The sequence below is a fragment of the Aegilops tauschii genome, chromosome 1 (assembly GCF_002575655.3).
Source record: "Aegilops tauschii subsp. strangulata cultivar AL8/78 chromosome 1, Aet v6.0, whole genome shotgun sequence".
Classification (NCBI taxonomy): Eukaryota; Viridiplantae; Streptophyta; class Magnoliopsida; order Poales; family Poaceae; genus Aegilops; species Aegilops tauschii.
Window position 1 is genome coordinate 13,881,147 of NC_053035.3, and position 23,085 is coordinate 13,904,231.

The window sequence follows — 23,085 nt, forward strand, 5'->3', positions numbered from 1 at the left end:
TTATGAATAACACAAGGGCCATACTTTCATTATGAATGAGATGTATGTTATGAATATTGATAATAATACAATACCTCTGGGTTTACTTTCATAATTCATTTTAGAGTTTCATACACTCTAGCCCATTGCACAATGTTTGTTGCAAAAGAGTTGTTCATAAAAACAACAATTGTTGTTAAGTATTATGAATAACATAAGGGCCATACTTCCATCATCGATGGGACGTATGTTATGAATATTGAGGGTAATATGATACATCCATAACACTGACGCTAAATGTCGCAAGACTAAAAGAATACCACACAAGTGTGGCACTACATTTGGTCACATTGGACAAACCCGCATGGAAAATTCCATTATGATGGATTTTGAAGTCTTTTTGATTTTGAATCATCTGACACTTGCAACTTTCCTCCGAAAAGTGAAGTGACTAAAATACCGTTCACAGGCCATAAGGAACGAAGAACAAACTTATTAGTGATCATACATTTGATGTGTGTAGTTCGATAAGTGTTGTTAGTGGTGGATTTATTTATCTTCAGAAATGACTCAAGTAGATATATGGATATTTACTTGATGAGACGTAAGTCTGGATCTTTTGAAATCATTCGAAAGGTTCTCAAAAATGAAGTAGAAGTTATTGTAACAAGAAAATTATGTTTCTGCAATTTGATTGCACAAAGGAATATTTGAGTTACATGTTTAGCGAATGTCTGATGAGTTGTGAAAGGGGTTTCATAACTTGCACCTTCCGGAACACCACTGCAAGTGGAAAGTCTGTGGAGATGTAATCAAACCATTTATGACATGGTAAGGTCAAAGATGACATAAATAAATTTGCCATTATCCCTTTTAAAGTGATGCTTTAGAGACTGCGGCTTTTACACTGAAAAGAGCTACATCGGGTCTGTTGAAATGAAGCCATGGTATGATACGCCCAACCATGTTATATCTTTTCTTAACATTTGGAATATGGGGCTTGTGTAAAAGGTTACAAACCTATTCCAAATCAGACAAGTGCTACTTTGTAGGTTATACCAAAATGTTGGGTATTCCTCCCTCACTATACCGAGGCAAATAGTTTTGCTGCGAAACGGTGTGCTTTTAAAGATAATGGTTCTTTCAAAAAGGTGAGTGGGAGAATAGTGCAACTCGACGAGATAAACAGTATCTACGTCATCAGATCAAAGGAAAGAGACCTTGGAAGTAATTCCAGAGTTTCCTACTGCGACTGATACGGAAGTCTCTACAATAAAATGTATGAACTTCGGTCGAACTTGCAGCTGAACCACGTAGGCAAGGCTCGTGCAAACCTCTCAGGTGCGCAAACGAGATATTGTTGTTAGACAACATTATACCTACGATACACAAGGAAGCGTTGATGGGCCATGACTCCGGAATTGGCTAAATGCCAATACAACCCGAGTTAGTTTCCATATAAGTGATTCAAGATTTAAACCTTGATACACCTTTCGGAAGACTTAGAGTCTAACAAATATTTATGGAACTTAAAACTGATACGGATAAAAATGTTTTATCCATAAAGCTCGACTTGTTGAAATAACAAGTTCAAGAGTTGACTATGATGAGGTTGTTTTCATCGTAGCGATGCTTAAAGTCGGTTCGGGTTGAACTAGCAATTAATACATATTTCAATCATGAGATATGAAACATGGATGATAAAAGGATTTCCATCTGATGGAAATGAAAGCTAGGACTTGTATATGATACAGTCCAAAGTAATTTGTCGATCCAGAGGATGTTAGTAGGTATGCAAACTTCAGAGTTCCAACAATGGACAGAAGAGAGCAAAATGGAGTTGGAATCTTCGTGTTTTGATGAAATGGTCAAAGGGGTTTTGACTTCATCAATGGGTAATGAAGATGCTTGTAATTCAAGAAAGTAAGTGGGAGCGTAATAATATTTCTAAAAACCTTATGTGCTTGGCACATTGGTAATTGGAAATAAATTTCTTGACACGAATTAGGACTTCATTTGAAAATAGTTTTTCGATGAAATGCTTAGGCTAAATAGCCTCAATATTAGGCATGATGATCTATGGAGATAGATTTACCTAATGGGGCTAAGCAATAAATACATATTAACAAGATGCTAAAACATTTTAGCATTTAAAATGCCAAGGAGTGATTCTTGCCAAAGTCACATGGAAAGAGTTTTTGCAAGACTCGGTGTCCCAAAACACTGATGAGTAAAATACATGATGCAGATTCCACACACTTTTGTGTTTGGATTAATCATGTATTCCATGGTATGTAAAACAACCAGATATGTCCGATACTCCCAAGGTGTTGCGAGTATGGATACCAAAGTGATCAAATTACTGATCATGGGACAACAGTGAAAGATGTCACAGAGTACTAGAGTAAGTACTGATGACATGGTTTTCTCGCAAGCAGAGATCATGAAGAGTTCGTTGCAAAATGTTACATCGATACAGTCTTCATCTTTTCTCCATGTGATTTTCGATTTAAATTAAGGGTTTTGTGTAACACACAATGTGGTGGCACAGTTAGTTGGAATTTGTTCAAACTAGTTACTGTGGCGAATTCTATAACAAGGGCTAAGTATGTTGACGCTTTAGAAGCGACAAAGAAGATGTTGAATCATATAGTTCATTCATGAACTTAGTATAGTTCCAAGATGGCTTTTGACAATGGGACACTACTGCAGGTAGTTGCTCCATAACTCAGTCTGAGGAATCCAGGTTCGACCTGTGATTCACATACATACAAAGCCAAGTCCACACAAAATATGAATTTTGTGAAAACGTGAAAACGCGAGGACATGCAAAGATACACACGAAACTGAAGTCGTCAGATCCGTTGGACATCAGGCTATACCACAAGCGAAGCATATTTACACCGGTGTGCCCCAGGTGTGAAGTGCATTAGCATAAGCTAGATTATTGTCTCTAGTACAAGTGGGAGTCTGTAGGAGATATGCCCTAGAGGCAATAATAAATGTTATTGATTATCTCCCTGTTCATAATTATGTTTATGTTCCATGCTATAACTGCTGTGGTTCCCGAGCCCGTATATCCATAAAGGCTCTGGGGAGAACCCATATGCACGTGTGGAATAATAAACGGTAAAATGTATTCCTAGTCGTGCCTCTAAGACTAGCTCAAGTGTTGCATGATGATTATGTTTTCCCAATCATGGGCATGTCTATGCCAAGCAATTTTGAGGGCACAATGTCAGGAAGGACATTTGTGTTGAATCGACCCGAATTGATGTTATGCTATGAGATACATTCGTCACAAGTTAATGGTTTATAACACAGAGATAGTTAATGTTTGCATAATTCCTTAGACCATCAGAGTATCGAGTTTCTTCATGCTTGCTTCATGAACTTTGGGGTTTGTTAAACGTCATCCGTAACTGGATGGCTATTACGGCGGCTTACGGGTTCATGGGAAAGTATGTTAAGTGACTTGATAGCTCGAGATTGGGATTTGCTCCTCCGACGATGGAGAGATATACTCGGGCCCTCTCGGTGTTACGGTGTCCATCATCGTCTGGCCAGACACTTTGTGATTTGATCACGGGGATGCCGGAACACGAAACGAGAAAAGAGAACAAAACCGGTAACGAGGTAACTAGCATAGTGGACAAGTTGTTGATCCACGGGAATGCCAACATGTCTCACCTCGGGTATTTGTAACATATCATGAAGCAACAGGAATAGCACACGGCAACTGGAGGTTCACTCGAATATTTATTCGTGTGGGTATAGGGGTCAATATGGGTGTCCACGGCTCCGATGTTGATCATTGATCGGAAGGGGTTCCGGGTCATGTCTATACTTCACCGAACCTATAGGGTCACACTCTTAAGGGTCATCTATCTGCTGAATACTAGACAGGGAGTCTGAGAGAAAATCACCGAAAAAGTTTCGGACACCGAAAAGTTTCGGACAGCGGAATCGTACCGCAGAGAGAGGTCATCGGATAAGTTTCGATGATACCGAAAAGTTGTTTCGGGATACACCATTAAGTCAAAATGGTTTCGGCACATGCCTGATAATTCTTGGAGGGTGCCAGAATCATTCTGGAAACTTTTTGGAATTTTCAGAAATAAAAACCGAAAATGTTTCGGAGCTGCCGGTACCGCTTTGGCTGTTTTTCGCAGATGAAATTCACTAATCTGAAATTGTTTCAAAACGAATCCAAAATCATTTTAGTGGGTACTGGAATTATTCTAAGACCCACAGAAATATTTTCGGATTTAGTGGACGCGAAAAATTGTCTTCATGAATAGTGAAAACGCATTCTTGTTTGCTTTTCGCAGATGAAAATCACTAAACCGAAATTGTTTCAGAACGCATTGAAAATTATTTTAGTGGGTACTGGAAATGTTCTGAGCCCACATAAATATTTTCAGTTCAAACGGACGCTGAAAAATGTCGTCATGAATAGTGAAAGTGCTTTTTGCTTGGCTTCTTGGAGAAGCCACCTTGAGGGCCTTTTTGGTATTTCCCCCCTTGGCTTTTGGAGAAGCCACCCTTGGGCTTGGCCTATAAATAGGGGTGGAGGGGGCTGCCTAAAGGATCATCCCTTGCTCTCATACACATGCCATGCATTATCTGGCTTCTTCTCTCCCTCCCACGAAAAGAGTTTCGTAGAGCCGTAAGGCTGTCTGGGTTCCGGCAGGAACTAGTTCTGGACGGCGAAGCCCTGCCGGATAGATGACACCGTATGTGTGCAACTCTGTAGAGAGATCATAGTTTCGGTCTTAGTTCGTGACTGCCTCCCGAAGGGCTGTCCGTGTGACCGTCCGAGTTTCGAAGGTCCTCCCGAAGGGCTGTCCGAGTGACCGTTCGAGTTTCAAAGGTCCTCCCGAAGGGCTGTCCGCGACACCGTCCGGGGGGCTGTTCGACCGCCTCCCGGAGGGTTGTCTCAGGAGCAGATGAGGGTATAGATCCTTGCGGTTGGGAGGTTTGTAAATCCTAGCTGCGGGGATCTGCACCGCCGATCGTCATCGACTCTACTTCCCGCTGCGCTACGAGTCGGTAACGAAAAAGATCAAACCATGTATGCAGTGAAGAAGCTACCAGTGTGTTGTCGAATATGATGACTTTATGGGAGATGTGTGATGGTGTTGAATGGATACTCTAAAAGTTTGGAGCACAAACAAGAGTGAATAGTAACTTAATTATGCTTGAGTATTGACTGTGAAGAAGAAAAGAGGGAACTACAGTTGCAGGTCGAGTCACATGGAGTCTGGGAGTAGTAGTGGTGCTCATGGCGTCATTGAAGTCCAATGTAGATGGAGATTTGACGCATGGATGAATCCAAGATGGTTGATAATATTCGCAAGGGTGGAGTTTGTTAGAGTTGTGTCGAATATTTTGTACAAGGTAGGTATAGTTGGATTTGGAGTCGTACAGTGTGTAGACATGATATGGTGTAGTGTACTAGTGGGAATCTTGTATCCTAGGCCTATTATATAAGGAGAGGGTAGACACACAATGTAACATATGTCAACATAATAGCACAAGCAAGCTGGGAGAGCCGGCGGCATGTGCCGGTGCCTGGGCAGCCAGAGTGTGGTATTGTGGCGGTGTCACGGGACGAGCGACCGTAGTCATGGCCTGGGGATATAGCCATGTTGGTGAACCTCATTAACGAATCTCAGTACCATGACTCGTGTGATTGCTTGGTCCTCGGACGATCGCGATGTGCCTCGGATTAATCTAACATATTTGACACAAGGATTGGATCCATAATCAAGAAATGTCAGAGTATGATGCATACTATCTAAGCTTCAAGGACCGAAAGATAATAATATAAAAGATAGTGAGTGGTGCAGATTCAGACGTGATTGACATAGAATATATCTCCTAACATGGACAATGGTTAGATAAGAGATTGTGTTGTAATTGAGACCGTTGTCACAAATCATGTGCTGCAAGGTGTTACTAATATCAGATATGGCACAAGTTGGTGTTAGGCCTCCACCCCGGGATTCATTGGCCAGATGACGCAACACTTTTGGCAAAAACTATGAGTCGACAAGTGTATACGCCACCATTGACGGTGCTTGTAGGGCGTCTTGCCCTCCTTGAAAGCATCATCAAAATAGTATGTTTGATCTTCTTTGTTGGATAATGGTCATCTGGATATGAAGGGACACGCCAGTGGTAAGATAAGGCGGACCTTCCCCTGGGCTCATTGAGGCGGTGATGTGCAATTCTCTAAGTGAGATACTTGAGTCCAAGGTGTTTCTGGTGGTAGTGGCACCCATAGTTTTCATTTTCTTCTTGGAATAGTCACCAAAGAGCTCACACCCTACGCATGGTCGATGGATGTGCTTGGTGGTGGAGGCCAACTTCTTGGGTACTTGTTTTTTCTTTGTGAGGGGGGGGGGGGGGGCTGGCAAAAGGTGGACAACACTAGGATACCAACATAGTTACTTGTTTGCCCTTGCTTCAGCTCTAGTTTTACTAGGTGGTTCTCCTACTTTTATGGTTTTGACGGTTATCTTTCATAATCGTGTTTTTCAAGTGCCACGTTCTGGTTTTCCACATAAGCTATTTCAATTCTACCTTCTCAAATAGATTGCATGGCCATGCCCATTCGTCGAGTTACCTTAATAAAACTGAACATTTGGATGGAATATATGGTATCCGTATTTAAACAGATAGATGTACATATACGACATCAAGCACGCTTACATACAAACCTTAACCATATTACGCGCTCTTTTTGAACATTTGGATGGAATATATGGTATCCATATTTAAACAGATAGATGTACATATCCGACATCAAGCACGCTTACATATAAACCTTAACCATATTACGTGCTCTTTGACTTATTCTATTATCCATTCACTTACCATGCAGCAACTCTTATTGTATATGATATATATATATCTCAATCTTGCTATATCCAAGAAGAGCTTATCAAGCCACAATACATATACGCCAGGAGCAGGCTAGCTCTGAAGCTTGCTAGCCGACCCTGGGGACCTGGCCAATGTTGTCGAGACTGTCAACAAAGAGGCGGACGCGGTCGATTCGATATTCCATGGTCACAATTGTCCCCACCGGCAGAACTACGATCCGCGCCTCTGGCTTGTCCTGCAAAATCACCTTCTTGGCCTCCTCCACCGACTTCCCCACCAACTCTGGCCACTCTGTCTTCTGGTTGTGATGGTCACCAGTATCGGTGTTCCCTCCCTCCAGCTTCTTCTCCACGGAACTCATCCTTGTGATGCTTGCTTCCTTTGATCAAAACAAATAACCGAAATTGTCACAGAAAAACACCTGGAGAAAACTATAATGAAAGAGAAGATCAAACCCGTGAGACTGATTAAATCACGTGTGTGACTGTGAGATGTTGAACTGTCATGTCCTCAGCTTAATGTGTATTTATAGGCAATCAAGCTCGACTCCTTATAACGTGTAGTTGCCACACAAAGTAAGCTAACGGTGTACTCCTTGCTAGCTTCACATGGATGGTGGTAGCTTGAACGAAGATATCCCATTTGGCTTTATTTAGAGTATTACGTGCCTACACATCATCAAATAAAGTGATCCTTATCTATCTGGAGCAGAAAAGGGTGAATGAAATCTTGCATGGAGCATCATGGAAGGTTGTCATATCTTGGTCCTGTATTACACGTATACTGCAAACAAGACAAGAATCATCACATGCCCGGCCTTTTTTTGGTAGGAGAACACGACATTGCATACAACTCAACCAAACGGATAAAGAACTTTTTTTAGCATAAAGAATCAACTTTATTGTTAAGGCTCTGCATCATAACATTCAAGGCAAGCTAAGAAGTTTGTACTCCACCTAAAAAATAACTTACACTCCACAAACCTATTTTTTTATTTCTTTCCCTTCAAGTTTGCACTACAACTTGCTTTCACATTATTGTTTGCAACTACGCGTGGGCGCCCTGCACCGCTGTCGCGGCTCCGCCTTTCTGAGAGCTGTTGTTGTGCATGTTGCCGCCTTCCTGATTATGACATTCTTCCTGAAGGGATGATCGATTGGGAATATACCTAGATACAGCAAGCAAGACCTGCCAGACTGGTGTAATTTCCCCTAATCACACCTCGAAGCATTGCAAAGTTAGGCTCATCGTCCTTGTGTACCAGATAGGTACCCAGGTCGTTGGACAATTTGTTGCAGAATTTCCCCATGGGTATATTTTCACAACTTAATTGGCAGGCCACACTATACAGAGCAAGCGGAAGACTGCCACATTTCTTCAGGAGTTTTGCCGCACCAACCTGACTCCGGTGTACATCTTCCCAAGAGAGCTACTTTTCGAGAATCTTCTTCTCCAAGACATCTCATGTTGTACACATGACCTAAGGTACATCTATCCTCTTAATCATGTTAAAAGAAGAAAAAAACTTCAAATTTTAGATATTGGTCTCTTTTTTGGCGTGTTGTTGAAGATGCTCTTAGAGGATTCATTACATTGCATCGGACTACCAGAAGATCATACTAGTTCATTGTAGTTTAGCGTCCGTCATCCAAAACAGACAGTAGTTCAACACCGAAAAAGACAATTCTACTACTAGTAGTTATATATACATGAAATTAAGGACAAGATAGAATTCACAGGCATGGTGTGTTGTCCTTCCCATTGTCGTCTCTGCAACTACTGCAGTACATGGCGAACGCATAGGGGTTGTTCGGGGGGGGGGGGGGGGGGGGGGGGGGGGGGGGGGGGGGGGGTGGGTGTAGCGCAGACCAACGAGATGTCTGGTGGCATGGGCCTGCTCTACAGCGAGGCAGCGTGCTTAGGCCGTGGACGCCTCTTTCTCAGTCATCGGCCGCCTGGGCGCCTCAATGCCCTCTGGCAATGCCTTCACGTTCTTACGATGGTAGCGACGGGCGTCTGTCTCGGCAGAGGTTAGCCGACACAGGACTTCCGGTGGACGACCTGCTCGTCATTGGAGAAGGACGGCAGACAGACAATTAGAGTGGAGCCGGACAGGTTAGATCTGGCTCTCCGGGTCTTCTCCCGAGCACGCCGAGCTGCCCGTGCCTCGGACTTAGGAGCCGCCGCTGGCTCAGATGGCGTGGCACGAGCAACCATGGGTTACTGAGAGTGTGTGCCGATGGTGACACGTCGGAGCTACACAATCGACATCGGTCCACAAGGGACAGTATAGAGTGCCTCCACCCGTAGCTGCTTCTGCCGCTGCATTCACCCTGGCAAGCGGCTGAGGGGGTGGGGGTGGGGGGGGGGGGGGTGCGGCGCGAAGCTCGAAGAGCCGCCCTTGTCCACCACGAGTGGCGGAGGGCAAGGTCCTCATTGCACGACATCGAGCTCGAATCCTCGGCTGCGAGCGCATACCAATCGGTTGGGTTGGCCTCGCTTGTAGAGCAGACCATGTTAGAGCGGAGGGCGATGAGGAGGGGAGGGGAAGGGAGTGGAGTGGAGTGGTCGAGAGTGAGGACTGGGGTGTGGTATATGTGTGGTTGGTCTAGTTCAACCTGAGTAGGTCTTACTTGGCGGTCGTGTCTAGACCGCCTCATATTCACCCCAGATATGGTTGGGTTTGAGGGCTGCTGGACTTCCCAGACGTTTGGATTGGCTATGAGGGGCATGTTGGGTGGCTATTTTTGGTCAGGGTTGTTCGCTCGAACATTTGAGGAGGATTTGAGGGGTCTGGTTGTAAGTGCTCTTTCTGTAGTAGAATATAAGTATATTTCTGTTATTTCGCTCTACGAAGTTACCTCGGCATCCATGCGAGAAATATATTCGAGGAGGTGGGACTAGTTAAGAGTCATTTCATATTTTTCAACTACAAAAGGCAGGTACTAAGAGAATATAACTGGTTGGTGAAGATTCCCTCTAAACGAAATTGCTTGGTGAAGGGACTGCTTAAAGATCCTTTTCAAAATTTGGATTTTATTGGCCAGTAATTTTACTAATGCGGGTTTAATCGCATTTACCAATTAATGATGCTAGTAAGGGCATCTCCAATAGCTATAAGATGGATGTAAGTAAATTTGCCATATAAACATCTTTTGATGACGTGTCAATTAATAAATAAAGAGAGAGTGAGTTTGTATGGACATGAACCAACAACTTGTGGACAAGGTCCAAGACAAAGAAAGAGTGCAAGCTTCCATATTCTCTCACCTCCTATTGGTTAATCTTACAAACAACCATTGGAGTACTTGTATGATACGTACATTGTTGGTTGATGACATGGTTATATTTACCAACAAATTAACTCATAAGTTGTTGGAGATGCTCTAACAAGTTGTTGATGGCATGAATGTATTTACCATTATTCATTACCTATATAAGTCGTGCAGGCGCAATTTGACAAGGTAAATATATCTTTAAATTTGTCGTGAGACAAAGTTTCTAACCATATAATTTTCGGCATATTATACATATTTTGTTAGTCCAATCAAAGATCTGAACCCCCGATTTCATAAACCCAACCGGAAGTATATACTTATTAGCGTTCCTCTTTGGAACCGGTAATAATTGAGTTCCTCCAACCAGTTTGAGATTGGTGCGCGTATCTTTGGGTCTCGAGTGCCGATGCATCCGCATTGAGAAAAATAATTTAGAAATTGCAAAAAAAGTGAAAAAAAAATCATGATTTCCTTACAACAGACATGATATTGTGTTATATTCATGTGAAAAGATTCACGAATGAATGACTTTCTTGTACTCTGGGCGAAAGAAACCAAAATCGACACTATATAGAAGTTACTATTTACGCTTTTATACTTACAAATTTCTCGTTTGCCCTGAAGTCATTCTTTCGGGAAGGTTGTGATAGCTGCCATTCCTCTCTCGCGCTCGCGCACGCGCCGCCGCCGCCGGCTGATCTCCCTCCTCCGGCCACCTCAGGCCCAGCCAAGAACAGATCCGGGACCCTCCCGGCGTCCTCTCTCCATCCATCCCCAAGCCCGGCGCCGTCGCCAGCCCTCTCCCCGCGGAGGAGTTTGAGTTGGGCCCTCCCCCTCTTCCTGTCCCGCTCCAGTGCGGCCGCACCGGGGCGCCCCTGCGGGCTCAAGCAGGCCCCCCTGCGCCTCCCTCTCCTCTCGCCGTCGCCGGAGGCGTTGCCGGGCAAAGCCCTGGCGGCGCGGCTGTGACGCCCCCGATTTGACCGTACACTAATCATACATGCAAACGTGTACGATCAAGATCAGGAACTCACGGGAAGATATCACAACACAACTCTAAAAATAAAATAGGTCATGCAAGCATCATAATACAAGCCAGGGGCCTCGAGGGCTCGAATACAAGTGCTCGATCATAGACGAGTCAGCGGAAGCAATAATATCTGAGTACAGACATAAGTTAAACAAGTTTGCCTTAAGAAGGCTAGCACAAACTGGGATACAGATCGAAAGAGGCGCAGGCCTCCTGCCTGGGATCCTCCTAACTACTCCTGGTCGTCGTCAGCGGGCTGCACGTAGTAGTAGGCACCTCCAGTGTCGTAGGAGTCGTCGTCGACAGTGGCGTCAGGCTCCTGGACTCCAGCATCTGGTTGCGACAACCAGGTAGAAAGGAAAGGGGGAAAAGAGGGAGAGAAGCAACCGTGAGTACTCATCCAAAGTACTCGCAAGCAAGGAGCTACACTACATATGCATGGGTATATGTGTAAAGGGCCATATCGATGGACTAAACTGCAGAATGCCAGAATAAGGGGGGATAGCTAATCCTGTCGAAGACTACGCTTCAGGCCACCTCCATCTTGCAGCATGTAGAAGAGAGTAGATTGAAGTCCTCCAAGTAGCATCGCATAGCATAATCCTACCCGGCGATCCCCTCCTCGTCGCCCTGTTAGAGAGCGATCACCGGGTTATATCTGGCACTTGGAAGGGTGTGTTTTATTAAGTATCCGGTTCTAGTTGTCATAATGTCAAGGTACAACTCCGGGTCGTCCTTTTACCGAGGGACACGGCTATTCGAATAGATAAACTTCCCTGCAGGGGTGCACCACATAACCCAACACGCTCGATCCCATTTGGCCAGACACACTTTTCTGGGTCATGCCCGGCCTCGAAAGATCAACACATCGCAGCCCCACCTACTTTCAACAGAGAGGTCAGCACGCCGGTCTAAATCCTATGCGCGCAGGGGTCTGGGCCCATCGCCCATTGCACACCTGCATGTTGCGAGGGCGGCCGGAAGCAGACCTAGCCTAGCAGGCGTTCCAGTCCAATCCGGCGCACGCCGCTCCGTCGCTGACGTCAAAAGAGCTTCGGCTGATACCACGACGTCGAGTGCCCATAACTGTTCCCGTGTAGTTGGTTAGTGCGTATAGACCAAATGGCCAGACTCAGATCAAATACCAAGATCTCGTTAAGCGTGTAAAGTATCCGCGAACGCCGACCAGGGTCAGGCCCACCTCTCTCCTAGGTGGTCTCAACCTGCCCTGTCGCTCCGCCACAAAGTAACAGTCGGGGGCCGTCAGGAACCCAGGCCCACCTCTACCGGGATGGAGCCACCTGTCCTTTCAGCCCCCTCATCAGAATCACTTGCGGGTACTCAACGAGCCGACCCGACTTTAGTCACCACATGTGTCATGTATATAAAGTATATAGCATATACCCGTGATCACCTCCCGAAGTGATCACGGCCCAGTAGTATAGCATGGCAGACGGACAAGAGTGTAGGGCCACTGATGGAACACTAGCATCCTATACTAAGCAGTAGGATAGCAGGTAAGGGTAACAACTGTAGCAACAATGAGAGGCTATGCAACAGAATAGGATTAACCGAAATCAGTAACATGCTACACTACTCTAATGCAAGCAGTATAGAGAAGAATAGGCGATATCTGATGATCAAGGGGGGGGCTTGCCTAGTTGCTCTGGCAAGGAGGGGGTCGTCGTCGATGTAGCCGATCACAGGGGTATCGGCAACGGTCTCGAAGCCTACCAGAAAGAAGTAACGGAGGGGGAACACAATAAATAACAGAGCAATCAAATGTAACACAAAGCAAGACGCGGCGATACGTTGTGCTAGGGGTGACCTAACGTAGGGATAGGTGATACCGGCGAAAGTGGAAACATCCGGGAAAATATTCCCGGTGTTTCGTGTTTTCACACAGATGAACCGGAGGGGGAAAGTTGCGTGTTTGCTATGCTAGGGATATGCGGCGGACGAACAGGCTGCGTATCCGGATTCGTCTTGTCGTTCTGAGCAACTTTCATGTACAAAGTGTTTTCATCCGAGATACGGATTATTTTATATGATTTTCTAAAGATTTAATCATTTTAGGATTTATTTAATTACTTTAATTTAATTCGAAATTGGATTTATGACATCAGCATGATGTCATGCTAACGTCAACAGTCAACAGGGGTTGACTGGTCAACCTGACCAGTGGGACCCACTGGTCAGTGACACATATTAATTAAACATATTAATTAACCTAATCAGGATTAATTAGGGGTGGGCCCCACTATCATTGACTGATTAATTAATTAACTAACAGTTTAATTAGTTTAGTTATTTGATTAGTTTAATTAATCAAAAATTAATTAGGTTAATTAATTCTTTAATTAATTAATTATTTTTAATATATTATTATTATTATTTATATTTTTTTAATTCTTTTTTTAACGTTCTCAGGGTCTGGGCCCCACTTGTCATTGGGCCAGGGGGCCAATCGGGTGCTGGGCTATTGGGCACAGCCCGAACGGGCACTGGCCCGCGGGGCGCACCCGATTTGGGCGCTGCGGGGCGCCGGCGACCACGGTAGGGCGGTCGCAGGGAGAAGGCGGGCCAGGGCGGCGCGCTGGCGTGGAGCAGCGGCAGGGGAGGCGCTGGGAGTTGCAGGCGGAGGCAGGCGCAGTGGCAGGGCGGCAGGGGAGCCGCAACGGCTGCGGTCGGCGCGAGCGCGCACGACCATGGGTGCGCGAGGGGCGCGAGCGAGCGCGAGGAGGGGGGAGGCGGTGCGGTGCGGTGGTCGTGGTGGCGTTCGGCGATCCAGACGGTGCAACGGGACGGTCGACGGTGACGGGGAGAGAAGAGGAGGCCGGGGGCCTCACCGAGGGAGCGTAGGGGACGGGGGAGAGAGAAGAGGGCATGGCCCTCACCGGGTAGTGTAGGGCAATGGCAGCGGGGCTTGAGGTGGGGGACGAGGACGACGCGACGCCGGGGAGGTAGTCCGGCGAGGAGGCGTGGTCGAGGCGGCGGAGCGGTCCTCGGGTGGCGAAGGTGTCCTGCGGCGTCGGGCGGCGGCATGGGCGCCCAGCTCTAGAACGGGGAGGCGGAGGAGTCGAGGTAGAAGCGGTCCAGCGAGGGAGGCTCCGAGCGGCGGCGAGCGCTAGGCGACGGGGTCGTTGCCCCCGATCCAGATCGGAGGGGGAGGGAACCGAGCGAGAGAGGGGGATCGGGGGAAAGTGGGGTCGTGGGTGTTAGGGTTTGTGGGGTGAGGGGGTTAAGGGAGGAAGGTGGGCCGGCCCGTTCAGGCGGCTGAGGCCAGCTGGGCCACTTGGCCCAGCGCGGGGGGGGGGTTCTGTTTTCTTTTCTTGCCTTTTTTTATTTACCTTTCCTTTTCTGTTTTATTTTAATTAGCTGTTGTTTTCCATTTAAAACTTGATCCAAATGAATTTTGTAAAAAGTGGAGCCTTAACACATAAATACTATGCAATATGCTGCACTGCCACTAGAAGTCTAGTCCCCAAATATTATAGTTTGATATTTTATCAATTAGTAAAGGCATTTAAATAATTATGTTTGCTACTATTTTATTTATATTAGAGCATTTAAACACTTTATAAAAATGTTGCTTCTTCACCACAATTACCTATGCAGTATTTGGTTCACTCCGATCATTTTAGTTTTAATATTTGAAAACTTTTATTGTTTGCCTGATTTTGAATTTGAATTTGAATCGGTTTCGAACTAACTCGAGATTAGCAACTATAATCGAGGTGATGTGGCATCATTAGAAGAGGTTCACTGTAGCTTTAATTATCCGGGCTCACAATTCTCCTCCACTACAAGAAATCTCGTCCCGAGATTTAAGAGGTGGAGTAAGGGGGAAAAGTGCTGGTAGAGAAAAACCTAACGAGTCTTATCGGTCTTGGCTGCCCTTTCGAAGAGGTTGATCCCTTCCGTTGATGTCTTCATTACTCTGCTTCAAGTCACCATGATCAAGTCGTCATCCTTTCTTCGGGATCTCCATCGTACTTACGACAGAGTAAGGGTGGTATTCTGGAAGAATCGGACCTCTGCAAGGTTGACTATCTGGTCAATATCATCGGGGAAGGTGGCGGAAAGTAACTCTCGAACTAAATCTTAAGAAAAAGCCGAGAGCAAGTAAGAAAGTACCATGAGAAGTTTCAAACGGGTAGGCAATCGTTCGAAGCCTGAAACAAAGTGTGAAAGGGGTTCAAAGCAATCGGAATAAGTATTATGTCTGATGCCAGTATAGATCAGTAGGACGGTGGTCCGTGAATTACATACGAGGCCATGCGCGATGAATAATTTTGGGAACAGGGGGTGCACAGGAGAGTCAGGTTTTGATCCTGTGGAACTGTGGGTTATGGGCCCACCATGTGGTTAAAGTAGGAAGGGCGGTGACATCTTGCATGATCATGATAGCGAGGCATGTCAGAGGGTATCCTGTCAGTTATATGTCAGCAACATCGTCGGTACCAAGGGCGAGGGACGAAGAGAACCATTTTCCTGCTCGTTGAAACGAGGCGGACCAATAGGCAAAGTTCTCGTCCATCGGTGGTTACCGGAATGTCACCAACAATAGTAACAGGGTCTTACTGACAGAGTTGTATACCGAGGTGTTTGCACAAGCAGGGAATTAATACTGCTTAGATCGTAATGATCACCAGAAACGTTAAGCCAACCAATGGAAAGGAAAATATGATTATCAGAGTAAACAGAACAATGGAAAGGAAAATGTGTTTAAACACATATTTCAGGGGGTATATCCTTCCCAAGGAAAATGGTTAGAAGAGAACCATTTAGGTTAGGGAAGAGGAAGTTCATGACATTACCCAAAGAACGGTGTTTGAATAATTGATAACGAAAATTTAGCATTGTGCTTCAAATGTTTTTATTGAAGATCGGAGTACCACAGACATGCTTCGAGATAGCATTGACATGGTCATTAGGTAAGATCAGACTATGGATACACAAAGGATCCATCAGGAACAACTTATAGAGTAAGTCTTACAATTTCCTCATGGAAGAATAGCTAACCTTGCTAAAAAGGGAAAACTTATAACAATAGGTGCTCCGGCCAGGTGTGCTAGGCATGACATCACCTTACCCGATCATGTAAAGATGTTATAACTCTTGGAAATATGTTCCAACCATCATATCTGACCGAGATTCAGATCTGATTGGTGTCACGATACCTTAGACTTAGGATGCCTGAGAAGAAAAGGTGCGACACAATTTGAAGAGATGACATTGTAAGATTCTCGGGAAATGAACTATGGAAGCGAGTTCCGAAACAAGAGTTCATCAGTAAACCAACGAGAGGATGGGGAGGTGGCTGGTGGAATCAGCGACAATTCATCGAGATTAACAAAAGATGGATTTCCACAACTATGTGAACAAGGGGATAACATTTGTCAGATCAAATGGTATAATGATGTATGCTCGAGGAAAACATACACAATTAAACATTGGTTGAAAGGTGCACCCAAAATATGGGCTGGGTTGTACGACCAACGTCCGAATTGTGATTTAATAATCAATAGTCTAAGAATGAACGGCCGGCCATTAACTTCAAAGCAATAGGGTTGCTAGAAGGGCAGAATCCAAACAGCACCGCTCACTTGTTGGTACCCCGGTTGGAACCAACACGAGGACCCTAAGAAAGAATGGTGATGGTGAAAGGTATCACCATAGCAAGAGTTCTTAAGAGGTGGTGAAATTTCCACGACATTCTTGACATAAAAGGTGGTAATATTTCAAGGTAAAGAAGAACAATGCTGGGTAGCAAGGAACTCAAGGTACAACACAAAATACGAACAAGTTTGTGTTGGAGGGAAGGCAATAAAGTGGCCGATGATAACACAACTCTTCGAGGGCAAGGATGGTATTTCTCTTCATGAATCCGATTGATATCCAGGACGAGCTCATAAGGTTGATGATGACCACGACACATTTGTCGAGAGATTTCAAGAAGATGTAATCAATTAGCGACGACATCAAGTCAAAGGAATGATGAAGCGAAAGGTTATTGGAACCATGGGTACGACACAAACTCGAAATCAAGCTTGTTGTTCAAGGTGAAATGATATGACGAGAAAGATCGACGTAAGCTTAGCTCATCGTCGAAAGTTGTGCTTCGGGAATAAGGACCATGTAGCACAGTTAAAATTTAGCACGATAATGATATAGCCAAACAAGCTAGGAATGACGTGATCGGGTACAAACTCGTAAGTAAAGAAGATTACTAAGAGTTGTTGAACCGTAGTGCGGACTCGGTTCAGTTATCGGTGTCTTTGAGTGTTTAATAACTCAGAGCCCATGAAAAATTGGAATCAATGAGAATGTAGCACTTGATGAAGAACTCATAAGAAGTTATGCAGTTCCGTGATAATCTTGAGATACCAGGGGGTAATACTCGACGACAAACCAAAGTAGAGGTTGGACGGGGGTATTGCTCTGCAGAGGACAAGTGCTTAAACTTGCACGAGAAATGGTATTTAAAGGAGAACATGGTCAGAACCACGATTGCAAAAGGCCAGATCCCAGATATAAGATGAACTTATACCTAGGGAATAATTAATTTAAGAGAAGCTTTAATGATAAGATCTACATCGTGTCCATGGGCATGAACACAAAGTTCAAGGTCGACTCCCACTTCTCCAATGCATAACCTTTCATTCACTTCTCGCATTCGATGAAGTTGTATAGTAGAAAGTTATCTGGTAAAATACCAGAAGGGTATGACTTGTGAAAACCTTCGGGTTCATACGGTTTTTAGGGAAGGTATAGGTTTAATTCATCGGGGCATCTTAGAAACATATACCTCAAACTTCAAGAGTAAAATTACCAGGTCAAAAGTAGAGTATGGTTATCAAGCAGAGGATACAAATTACCAAAGGCATTATATATCCATGGAAATGATCACAAGGTTATTGAATATGAAGGACACTGTCGGATAATAACCCAACAAGGGGTCTTGTGGTCTACAACGGAGCTGATGCGAGTATCAGTACTCTATCAGAGGAAGAAGGAACGAAAGGGCATCGGACTATAAAAACAACTGAGTAATTCAAATCTCAAATGCAAAGGAATTATCATTTCCAAATCAAGGGATCAAAAGCCAATGGTCTGATTAAGAATGGATAAGTTGAATAGACTTAGGGGTACAATCGACGGCAATTTGATTGGTCGATAACCAGTTCACGTTTCAAATGACGTCTGAGCCGGAAGGATGAATTCTAGGCTCTGATTGAGGATCGCGAGCATTCACAACAAATTGAATCAACGGACTCAAAATGATAATGACAAGAGATGCCAATAAGATTGCGAGACTTAAGATTAATCATAATGCAAGTAAGCAAGAATTTCAAGAGCAAAAAGGCTCCTGAGGATTCTCGGAAGATCGAATGGTATTTTGAACACTTTTGTGAAATACTTGAATCAACTGGGGGTGAGCGGATACTCGGTAAGTGCGAGAATTATCCGTAGGGGTATTCAGGTGACAAAGAACAGCAAGGCGGTAAGCTCAAAGGATTCTCGGAACAACAGAGAGAATTTCGGGGTATCTTGTGGTAACAAGATCAACTGGGAGACATTGTATGAATGGCGAGTATACATGGTTATCCATAGGAGTTTATCGATGGAAGGGAATTGCAAAAGTGATGAACACAAGTTCTCGGGTTATCAGCGGAGAGTATCTTCAGGGTCTTCACATGCAGCAGACGATCATCAGTAATAAGGGGCTCTCCGGGTGAAAGTGATAACGAGATCCTAATGTTAGATTTAGCAAAATTCATTTAACCCGAATAGGAGAGAGATCAGAGTCCCAGAGTATAGGCAAGGAGTAAAAGATCCTAATACCACCCAATGGTGACGTGGGCCCGAAAGCCACACAGCCATGTTAGTAAAAGTTTTTCATTGACTAGACTCGACTTCGGCCAAGGAGTTGGAAAGGGGGATTCCTACAGGCAGTCGGCTCTGATACCAACTTGTGACGCCCCCGATTTGACCGTACACTAATCATACACGCAAACGTGTACGATCAAGATCAGGGACTCACGGGAAGATATCACAACACAACTCTAAGAATAAAATAGGTCATACAAGCATCATAATACAAGCCAGGGGCCTCGAGGGCTCGAATACAAGTGCTCGATCATAGACGAGTCAGCGGAAGCAATAATATCTGAGTACAGACATAAGTTAAACAAGTTTGCCTTAAGAAGGCTAGCATGTTGGAAATATGCCCTAGAGGCAATAATAAAATGGTTATTATTGTATTTCCTTGTTCATGATAATTGTCTATTGTTCATGCTATAATTGTATTAACTGGAAACCGTAATACATGTGTGAATACATAGACCACAACATGTCCCTAGTAAGCCTCTAGTTGACTAGCTCGTTGATCAATAGATGGTTATGGTTTCCTGACCATGGACATTGGATGTCATTGATAACGGGATCACATCATTAGGAGAATGATGTGATGGACAAGACCCAATCCTAAGCATAGCACAAGATCGTGTAGTTCGTTTGCTAAGAGCTTTTCTAATGTCAAGTATCATTTCCTTAGACCATGAGATTGTGCAACTCCCGGATACCGTAGGAATGCTTTGGGTGTACCAAACGTCACAACGTAACTGGGTGGCTATAAAGGTGCACTGCAGGTATCTCCGAAAGTGTCTGTTGGGTTGGCACGAATCGAGACTGGGATTTGTCACTTCGTATGACGGAGAGGTATCTCTGGGCCCACTCGGTAATGCATCATCATAATGAGCTCAATGTGACTAAGGAGTTAGCCACGGGATCATGCGTTACGGAACGAGTAAAGAGACTTGCCGGTAACGAGATTGAACGAGGTATTGGGATACCGACGATGGAATCTCGGGCAAGTAACATACCGATAGACAAAGGGAATTGTATACGGGATTGATTGAATCCTCGACATCGTGGTTCATCCGATGAGATCATCGTGGAGCATGTGGGAGCCAACATGGGTATCCAGATCCCGCTGTTGGTTATTGACCGGAGAAATGTCTCGGTCATGTCTACATGTCTTCCGAACCCGTAGGGTCTACACACTTAAGGTTCGGTGACGCTAGAGTTGTAGAGATATTAGTATGCGGTTAACCGAAAGTTGTTCGGAGTCCCGGATGAGATCCCGGACATCACGAGGAGTTCCGGAATGGTCCGGAGGTAAAGATTTATATATGGGAAGTCCTATTTTGGCCACCGGAAAATGTTCGGGATTTTTCGGTATTGTACCGGGAAGGTTCTAGAAGGTTCCGAAGTGGGGCCCACCTGCATGGGGGACCCACATGAACGTGGGTAGTGGGGGCAAGGCCCCACACCCCTGGTCAAGGCGCACCAAGATCCCACCTTAGAAGGAATAAGATCATATCCCGAAGGGATAAGATCAAGATCCCTAAAAAGGGGGGTAACAATCGGTGGGGAAGGGAAATGATGGGATTTCTTTCCCCCACCTTTGCCAACGCCCCAATGGACTTGGAGGGCAAGAAACCAGCCCCCTCCACCCCTATATATAGTGGGGAGGCGCATGGGAGCAGAACCCCAAGCCCTGGCGCCTCCCTCCCTCCCGTGACACCTCTTCCTCCCCGCTTGCGCTTGGCGAAGCCCTGCCGGGATCCCGCTACTTCCACCACCACGCCTTCGTGCTGCTGGATCTCCATCAACTTCTCCTCCCCCCTTGCTGGATCAATAAGGAGGAGACGTCCCCGCTCCGTACGTGTGTTGAACGCGGAGGTGTCGTCCGTTCGGCGCTAGGATCATCGGTGATTTGGATCACGACGAGTACGACTCCATCAACCCCGTTCTCTTGAACGCTTCCGCGCGCAATCTACAAGGGTATGTAGATGCACTCCCCTCTCTCTCTCGTTGCTAGATGACTCCATAGATTGATCTTGGTGATACGTAGAAAATTTTGAATTATTGCTACGTTCCCCAACAGTGGCATCATGAGCCAGGTCTATGCGTAGATTCTATGCATGAGTAGAACACAAAGTAGTTGTGGGCGATGATTTGTTCAATTTGCTTACCGTTACTAGTCTTATCTTGATTCGGCGGCATTGTGGGATGAAGCGGCCCGGACCGACCTTACACGTACTCTTACGTGAGACAGGTTCCACCGACTGACATGCACTTGATGCATAAGGTGGCTAGCGGGTGTCTGTCTCTCCCACTTTAGTCGGATCGGATTCGATGAAGAGGGTCCTTATGAAGGGTAAATAGCAATTGTCATATCACCGTTGTGGCTTTTGTGTAGGTAAGAAACGTTCTTGCTAGAAACCCATAGCAGCCACGTAAAACATGCAACAACAATTAGAGGACGTCTAACTTGTTTTTGCAGGGTATGCTATGTGATGTGATATGGCCAAAAGGATGTGATGAATTATATATATGTGATGTATGAGATTGATCATGTTCTTGTAATAGGAATCATGACTTGCATGTCGATGTGTAGGAGATATGCCCTAGAGGCAATAATAAATGTTATTGATTATCTCCCTGTTCATAATTATGTTTATGTTCCATGCTATAACTGCTGTGGTTCCCGAGCCCGTATATCCATAAAGGCTCTGGGAAGAACCCATATGCACGTGTGGAATAATAAATGGTAAAATGTATTCCTAGTCGTGCCTCTAAGACTACTTTGTGATTTGATCATGGGGATGACGGAACACGAAACGAGAAAAGAGAACAAAACCGGTAACGAGGTAACTAGCATAGTGGACAAGTTGTTGATCCACGGGAATGCCAACATGTCTCACCTCGGGTATTTGTAATATATCACGAAGCAACAGGAATAGCACACGGCAACTGGAGGTTCACTCGAATATTTATTCGTGTGGGTATAGGGGTCAATATGGGTGTCCACGGCTCCGATGTTGATCATTGATCGAAAGGGGTTCCGGGTCATGTCTATACTTCACCGAACCTATACGGTCACACGCTTAAGGGTCATCTATCTGCTGAATACTAGACAGGGAGTCTGAGAGAAAATCACCGAAAAAGTTTCGGACACCAAAAAGTTTCGGACAGTGGAATCGTACCGCAGAGAGAGGTCATCGGATAAGTTTCGATGATACCGAAAAGTTGTTTCGGGATACACCATTAAGTCAAAATGGTTTCGGCACATGCCTGATAATTCTTGGAGGGTGCCAGAATCATTCTGGAAACTTTTTGGAATTTTCAGAAATAAAAACCGAAAATGTTTCGGAGCTGCCGGTACCGCTTTGGCTGTTTTTCGCAGATGAAATTCACTAATCTGAAATTGTTTCAGAACGAATCCAAAATCATTTTAGTGGGTACTGGAATTATTCTAAGACCCACAGAAATATTTTCGGATTTAGTGGACGCGAAAAATTGTCTTCATGAATAGTGAAAACGCATTCTTGTTTGCTTTTCGCAGATGAAAATCACTAAACCGAAATTGTTTCGGAACACGTTGAAAATTATTTTAGTGGGTACTGGAAATGTTCTGAGCCCACATAAATATTTTCAGTTCGAACGGACGCTGAAAAATGTCGTCATGAATAGTGAAAGTGCTTTTTGCTTGGCTTCTTGGAGAAGCCACCTTGAGGGCCTTTTTGGTATTTCCCCCCATGGCTTTTGGAGAAGCCACCCTTGGGCTTGGCCTATAAATAGGGGTGGAGGGGGCTGCCTAAAGGATCATCCCTTGCTCTCATACACATGCCATGCATTATCTGGCTTCTTCTCTCCCTCCCACGAAAAGAGTTTCGTAGAGCCGTAAGGCTGTCTGGGTTCCGGCAGGAACTAGTTCTGGACGGCGAAGCCCTGCCGGATAGATGACACCGTATGTGTGCAACTCTGTAGAGAGATCGTAGTTTCGGTCTTAGTTCATGACTGCCTCCCGAAGGGCTGTCCGTGTGACCGTCCGAGTTT

At 45.0% G+C, this 23,085-nt stretch overlaps 1 long non-coding RNA gene across 2 annotated transcripts in view; it reads left to right on the forward strand.

The window, feature by feature from the left end:
• Positions 1–7,226: 7,226 nt before the first annotated feature.
• Positions 7,227–23,085, forward strand: part of LOC141039264 (uncharacterized) — a 35,775-nt gene continuing 19,916 nt past the window's right edge. Inside the window, exons 1-3 of one of the 2 annotated variants that reach the window (XR_012200185.1) lie at positions 7,227–8,138; positions 8,208–8,355; positions 13,606–14,372. This is a non-coding gene — a long non-coding RNA (uncharacterized lncRNA). Of the gene's footprint in view, positions 8,139–8,207; positions 8,356–13,605; positions 14,373–23,085 lie in introns of those variants that run through there. The other variant, XR_012200186.1, reaches the window with a different exon arrangement.